The sequence below is a fragment of the Pseudochaenichthys georgianus genome, chromosome 3, assembly GCF_902827115.2.
Source record: "Pseudochaenichthys georgianus chromosome 3, fPseGeo1.2, whole genome shotgun sequence".
NCBI lineage: Eukaryota > Metazoa > Chordata > Actinopteri > Perciformes > Channichthyidae > Pseudochaenichthys > Pseudochaenichthys georgianus.
In genome coordinates, this window is record NC_047505.1 from 43490781 (window position 1) to 43498766 (window position 7986).

Here is a 7986-nt window from a genome sequence, read left to right on the forward strand (position 1 = left end):
AGAAAAATGAAAAGGAGAAGAAAAATGAAAAGCAAACGCAGAATGCGAATGAAAAGAAAAGGGGCAAAAGGACGGAAAACGAAAAAGACAAAAAGAAGGAAGGTGAAAAGAAAAAGGAACAAAGTGAAGAAATTTAAACTAGAGGATGCTGATGGTGTTGTAGAGCCATTACCGGATCATAATAATCGTATAGATCATCTACCGCTAACCGACTGCTGCGAATGTGTTGAACTTACCAAAGGCAATGGCAGAGCTTTGCTTCAATATAATGAGAGAAAAAGCGCGATACTATGGAATTGCCTAAATTGGCGACAGTGCCAGAACATGTATTAAAAGACTGTTGGAGGATCTCTATTCTAGTATCGGTTGTCTTTACATCGAAGGATACGCCAAAACGTGTGACGACATAGACAAAGCTTTTGAAGACAATTATATGGTACCTGTCCTTACAGCTAAACAAATCCTATGCCAGGTATTCAACAGACCACAAGAAGCACAAGAAGCCCCAGAAAGGATTACATTCAGAGCTAATAATGGTGAAACTGAAGAAGAAGCAAAGCAGATATTAATCGTTGCGGGTGAAAGGATAGAGAATTTGCATGTGATGTTAATGCATTTATCTGATATAAAAAATGCATTCGTATACTACCAAGAGACTCCTAAACATCTACTTGGGCAGTGTGAATTGAACGATAAACTGATCACTGTAAATGAAAGGCGGAGAGAAGCAGCAGTGAAAATCGTTAAGTCTATTACCTTGTATGCACTACGACATTAACTTGGTAAAATGTAATGTGTTTTTTATGAAAATGTGTTGAATGTTGTGTTTTCAATTAAACAACCATTACAAAATGAAAATGTGTTTTATTTGTTGCTTTCATATATAGTAATAGTATTGTAAACGAAACATTTAAAGTGTATCATGTGCTCTCATTGTATGCTCTGTTTTTAGATGTAATGCATCTTTGTGTCAAAGGAGTCTCTTGGAAGTATACGAATGCATTTTTTATATCAGATAAATGCATTAACATCACATGCAAATTCTCTATCCTTTCACCCGCAACGATTATAATCTGCTTTGCTTCTTCTTCAGTTTCACCATTATTAGCTCTGAATGTAATCCTTTCTGGGGCTTCTTGTGCTTCTTGTGGTCTGTTGAATACCTGGCATAGGATTTATTTAGCTGTAAGGACAGGTACCATATAATTGTCTTCAAAAGCTTTGTCTATGTCATCACACGTTTTGGCGTATCCTTCGATGTAAAGACAACCGATACTAGAATAGAGATCCTCCAACAGTCTTTTAATACATGTGCTGGCACTGTCGCCAATTTGGGCAATTCCATGCGCTTTTTCTCTCATTATACTGAAGCAAAGCTCTGCCATTGCCTTTGGTATTTGTTCAACACATTCGCAGCAGTCGATTAGCGGTAGATGATCTATAAGATTATTATGATCCGGTAATGGCTCTACAACACCATCAGCATCCTCTAGTTTAAATTTCTTCACTTTGTTCCTTTTTCTTTTCACCTTCCTTCTTTTTGTCTTTTTCGTTTTCCGTCCTTTTGCCCCTTTTCTTTTCATTCGCATTCTGCGTTTGTTTTCATTTTTCTTCTCCTTTTCATTTTTCTTTTTCTTCGTTTTTTTTAACTTTTTCTTTTCTTTTCTGCTAATTGTCATTTGCGATCTTGGCGAGTGGTATGAGATATACTGTTTCTATAAAGGTTATCTATAATACCATCTTTTAAAGAAAGATATTCTTCATATGTCATGTTATCATGGTCCTCTTTTGTCCTAAAGACCTTACATGGGTATGATATAGAGAGCTCTTTTTTGGGAACATCCTCTCCCCTACTTTGTAACATCCAATCATTAAGCCCATATCCGTTATCCTGGTGATAATAAGGGGAGGCTACATCAGACTTGGTTTTTCTCAGATCCATGGCTAGTTTTCAACGGTCGTCTTAGTGGGGTCCTTAGTTTTATATGATTTGCTGAGTGGGGTGGGACTTATTGCGTTGAGTGGGAAGACTCATCTGTAGAAAGTACTCTGTTTTATTAGATTTCGTAAAGCATCTGACTCTTAATGGCAGTTTGTGAGTTTGAGGCTATTTCAGTGAAACAAGGCAGTTTTGAACATTTGACAGATTTATGCTTAATTCTCTCAAAAAGATACTGAAAGATACACTTTTGTATTTAAAAGCTGACCACTACCATGAAAATACTGGACACTGCCCCTGTCTTGTCACATAGATTATACTATCTGTGTCGTAGTAGAAACACTCTGTGCTGTAATTTCTCCGATTCACTGTACAGTTTCAGCCAGTTTGTGATTTTGACGCTATTTCAGTGAAACAAGGCTGTTTTGAACATTTGACAGATTTATGCTTAAATTTTACTGAAAGATACACTTTTGTGTATAAAAAGCTGACCACTACCATGAAGTACTCTGTTTGAGTAGATTTCGTTAGGATTCTGACTCTTAATGGCAGTTTGTTATTTTGAGGCTATTTCAGTGAAACAAGGCTGTTTTTAACATTTGACAGATTTATGCTTAAATTCTCTGAGAAAGTTACCGAAAGATACACTTTGTGTTTAAAAGCTGACCACTACCATGAAGTACTCTGTTTGAGGAGATTTCGTTAAGATTCTGACTCTTAATGGCAGTTTGTGATTTTGAGGCTATTTCAGTGAAACAAGGCTGTTTTGAACATTTGACAGATTTATGTTTAAATTCTCTCAGAAAGTTACTGAAAGATACACTTTTGTGTATAAAAGCTGACCACTACCATGAAGTACTCTGTTTGAGTAGATTTCAGCACACAGGGTCTCTACTGTAAACAGAAAAAAGATAACATTTTTAAGTATCTAATAATATACTATCCACATAATATACTAGTTTAACCCCTACCAAAAAAACAACATTTAATAATGACATGATATTATAAAATAAAAAGTACTTACCAGAGTTTTTCAAGATCAGATACAGGTCAAGAAAATGCATAGAGGAGGTATGGTGCTGGCTCATTAGCCCTCTCACTCTTCTTAGAATGATCCTGTGTAATTTTTAAAAGTGGAACTCCTATCCCCTTATAAACCAAAATAACAATAGCCCTTAATTAACACTAGTCATTTAAAAAAACCTTACATCTAATTTAGAGAGGACAACTAAAAGTGTAAGGTGACTGTTTTAAGGTGTTTACAGCTTTTCTTTGTTCACAAGCCCTACAACTAAAGAGAATATCCTTAGTTATCACTATTAAAACCTAAATAAGATCTTTTCAAAAATTAATATGAATACCCTCTTTGCAAACAGATACTTCCTTGTAGTTAACAGTTTCACAAAAACTTGAAAAGAAACATCCTTAGCAAGCACAAATCATTTAAAAACAAACCCTGAATCAAATCTAGAGAGGACAATAACGTTTTTAGGTGTCTTAGTGAGTGAAAAATAATGGCTGTTTTATTTAGTTTGAGTGTATTTATTTTTTAAAAACTAACTCCATCCCCTCGCTTCTCACCTCACAGAGAGTGGGATTAACATGGACAGTGGATTAACATCCCAGGCTTATCTCAAACCCTCACATCAAAGGCCAACTCCAACGTGTGTGTGTGTGTGTGTGTGTGTGTGTGTGTGTGTGTGTGTGTGTGTGTGTGTGTGTGTGTGTGTGTGTGTGTGTGTGTGTGTGTGTGTGTGTGTGTGTGTGTGTGTGTGTGTGTGTGTGTGTGTGTGTGTGTGTGTGTGTTAATTGTTCTTAAAGGTAGGGGTAGGTCATTTTGGAGAAACCAGCTCGAGTGAGCTAGAATTAGAAAATACACAACCGGGAAAAATCTGCCACTTCCTCACAGAGCCCCTCCTCCAACACACATGAACGTGCGCACATGACCAAAAGAGGGCACGAGATAAGTTTGTGCACAGATCTTCGGCTGTATGCGTCTGAACCCCGCACAGATGCTGCATTCGTTTCTTGACTGGCGCTCCAGACGGATGGCGGTAAATTGTCACAGGCCTCTCGCTAATTAAACCCATATCGAGGCGTCTCTTGGCCATTTTTCTTTTTTAAAAAGGTGACTTGGTAAGTGGAAATGACTGGCTTTTTATTTAGTTTGAGCATATTTCTATTTTCACCTAATTCCACCCCCCACTATCTGCTGGTGTCATAGCCAAAGGAAGGGGTGGAGAAAGGGGAGAGGCTTGGGCTGGGAGGGGGAGGGGGGCTAGACAGTCTCACGCATAACTTCAAAAAGACACCTAGATTAACATCATAGGCTTATAACACACCAGTGTGAAATCACACCTGCCTGTTATAACACCTCACATCAAAGGGCAAACATCAAAGGCTAATTAGATTAGACAACTCTGAGGGGACAGGGGCCAGACAACATAACTTCAAAGAGACTGCCTTAATCAACACCTAGATTAACATCAGAGGCTTATATCACACCTACCTGTTATAACACCTCACATCAAAGGATTAGACTACAAAGGGGTGTGAGGAGACAGGGGCCAGACAGCATAACTTCAAAGAGACTGCCTTAACCCTCTGGAGTCGGTGGACGCGCCGGCGTGTCCAGGTGCGCATAATTTTACGTAATTAATCATATATTTTCGATTATAAGGAATAGAAATATGATTCAGATATCCGCGGAATCGCTGGAAGAGTAGCTTTCCAGCGGTATCTCCTGTGAGACTGTAACCAGGGCACAGCACCCAATATGGCCGCTCAAAGCAGCTTGACTTCACACTGTGTGGGATTGGTGGATTCGTGTGTCCGTCAAGGAAATCTCGGCCGGCTGCCATCATGGTCTGAAATGACCAATGGATATTGAGAAATCACTAAGGACCTACCCACCAAGTAAAAAAAACATAAACCACGTGTCTCCCATCAGTTTACGTCTATGAGGAGAGAGAGAGAGAGACAGAGAAAATGGCTAAAAAAAAACTTTACAGTTGCCGACTTCGCTAGAGATTTTTTTCGCTAGCAGCAGTGAAGATAGAGCCTCAGAACCTGAAGTCTTCGACTCTTCTGAAGAAGATCCATTTGGACATGGGTAAGTGTCAACTGGCAATGTGTGGGGAATACCGCGAAAATGAACAATAGGTTTATTGATATATATTTTTTATCGATAGTCATGAACTATTTATTGGACAAAATAGACTCTCCATTAGCAAACGTTTACTCTGTGTTAACGTTATTTTGGTGTGTAAAAGTGAGATTACATGTGTAGATGATTTAAATTAATCATTTATTCGTCCCACAACGGAGACATTTACAGTGACATGTTTTTGCCATCGATTATTTTATCATACTGTTCTGTACAGATGAGATTTTGTCATAGATTTATTTATATGTGTGCCTGTTATTTTACCGTCCTGTACAGATGAGACTTTGTAATCAGATGTAGCCTATGTATATGTGTGTCTGTGATTTTATACTGAATGTAAAGTAACTGGAAATACCTGTGTGTGTGTGTGTGTGTGTGTGTGTGTGTGTGTGTGTGTGTGTGTGTGTGTGTGTGTGTGTGTGTGTGTGTGTGTGTGTGTGTGTGTGTGTGTGTGTGTGTGTGTGTGTGTGTGTGTGTGTGTGTGTGTCCTTATCCAACCTCCCAAACTTTCTTTTTATGTGTGCATTGTTATTTGTGCTTGAGTAACATTTTACTTGAACTTTATTTCAATGAAATTAGTTGTAATTATTGTCCTACATTTTAATTTGTTTTACAGAGATGTTTCACAGCTGCCTGGGCCTAGTGGCCCACAGGCAGCGTTTATCCAGCAGCCAGAACATCCATATGTGCCGGCCCCCAGGTCAAGATCTACTGTGGCTCAAGGGCCTTCACCAGAGCCTTCACCACCAAGGACCAGCAGACCAGCATCACTACAGCTGCCTCCACCTCCATCTGCGGCTGCCACCAGGTCAAGATACACCTCAGCATAAAGGCTCCACTACAGCCATCACGATCAACCCAGCCAGCAAGGAGGTCTCGTGGAGGTCTTGTATAGCACTTGTACACCCCACCTACACAGCAGCCCATGCACCATCACTCCACCTACACAGCAGCCAGACCCACTGTCTTGGAAGACAGACAAAGACCTTGACACTGTCTTGACATTTATAATGAATAATAGTTGGTTGAAAGTTCTGATGTTCAATATTGTAAATAGTTAGATTTTCCAGTTTCTTATATTTATATAAATAGTTGGTTGAAAAAAACATATTTATAATAAATTGTTGGTTGAAAAAAAAGGTTGAATGCTCAATTTGTATTTTTACATATCACATGAACCTTGGTATGTAATATGAAGTCATTATTCAGTCCTAATGTATCGCAGTCCCTGCTGTGGTGAAAGTAGAGTGATAAACACCTATTTTACTCAAAATTCAAATGATTTTCTTTTCATTTTAGACATGAATAACATATTTCTATACAGTGTAATTCAAATATTTCACTGCTTTTGTGATCCTAAGACTTTGGTAACCAAATCTAAAACACCAAAAGAATTCGATCACATGAGTACATTTGTGTTTTCACAACAGTTTTGAAGATTTTCCGAAAATCGGATGTCAAATTTTAAGCTTTTGAGCTACTTATCTCATCAAACAGTGCTCTAAGGTGAGTAATTTGCATATATAGCAAGACCAGAGATTGTCCTGAACATTTTGATATGTAACACATGGGGTGCCATGTTAGAAGAAATACATTTAAAAGGTGATTTAAGAAAACATCTAAAAATCGAGAAAATACCCTTAGACTCCAGAGGGTTAATCAACACACCAAAGAATTAGACAACAAAGGCACTACACAGGGGGGGGCTTTTCACACCTACCTGTTATAACACCCATCAAAGGATCTCGAACAAAGGGAGGCGGGACTTAGCTCATTAACATAATTGTACCCACTCACATCAAAGGATCTCGAACAATGAGAGGCGGGACTTAGCTCATTAACATGATTGTACCCACTCACATCAAAGGATCTCGAACAATGGGAGGCGGGACTTAGCTCATTTGCATAATTGGGGGCGTGTCCACCTGTCACTTTTCATGTATACCAATGTGATTGAAACAGCATGAATAATACTACTCCCCTGTAATCACCAGAAATTACTCAGCCTTGCTCAGCAGGTAACGTTCATGACCCTCGATCATAATAATATGAGTTGGCATTATGCCTCTGGCAATCGGTTTCACTGCAGATTACACTCCGGGCTATTTTGAAAGTCTGATGTGGATGGCCCAAATAATGAATGAATTGAGTGTTCTGTGATTTAAACATCCAATAACGATTTTCTTGGCAACTTGGGAGCAACATTAACAAGTAGGATAGGCAAATCATTTGTTTATATACATAACAAGCGGCTAAAGACTAACATCATCACTCATTTCGAGTTATGTTTCTTTTCAAATAACAAATGTACGACGAATATCCACTCTCTTTCAACTCTGTTTTTGGTCTCTACTGACTCCTGGGGGAAATATATATCTCTTTAGCTGCAAACTCTTCAATTATATTCACAAGAAAGTTAGAAACTGCGTCTGTCTGCCATTTGTTGCTGATCAAGTAATATCCGGGGGTCTGTCATAGCTTTTATTTTCCTGAAAACAGCTGCTTGTTGCACGATAAAGGTATGAGATGATGTAGTCAGTGAAATAAAACGTTGATTTTAGACCCTTTATTGGGAAAGTTTGGTTTGTTAATTAGACGAAGTTCAGATCATTATCTGCTGTTCTTATACATGAACACATTTTCTTTGTTTGCAAATGTTTATTTTCCAGTGACAGTTATATTTGAACCTGAGTCCACCTCCACCAACAAGCCTCATACAAACTGCCCCATTCAAATTATAAACAAAGATAAGCACAATCGATCAACAATGAATCATCGCAAACTTCAGTGCTATATATCTTCATGTCCCACATAGAGCAGAATACCTGACCAGTGGAACCAATTTAAACTGATATAAAAACCCAAGAGATTAATTAAACAC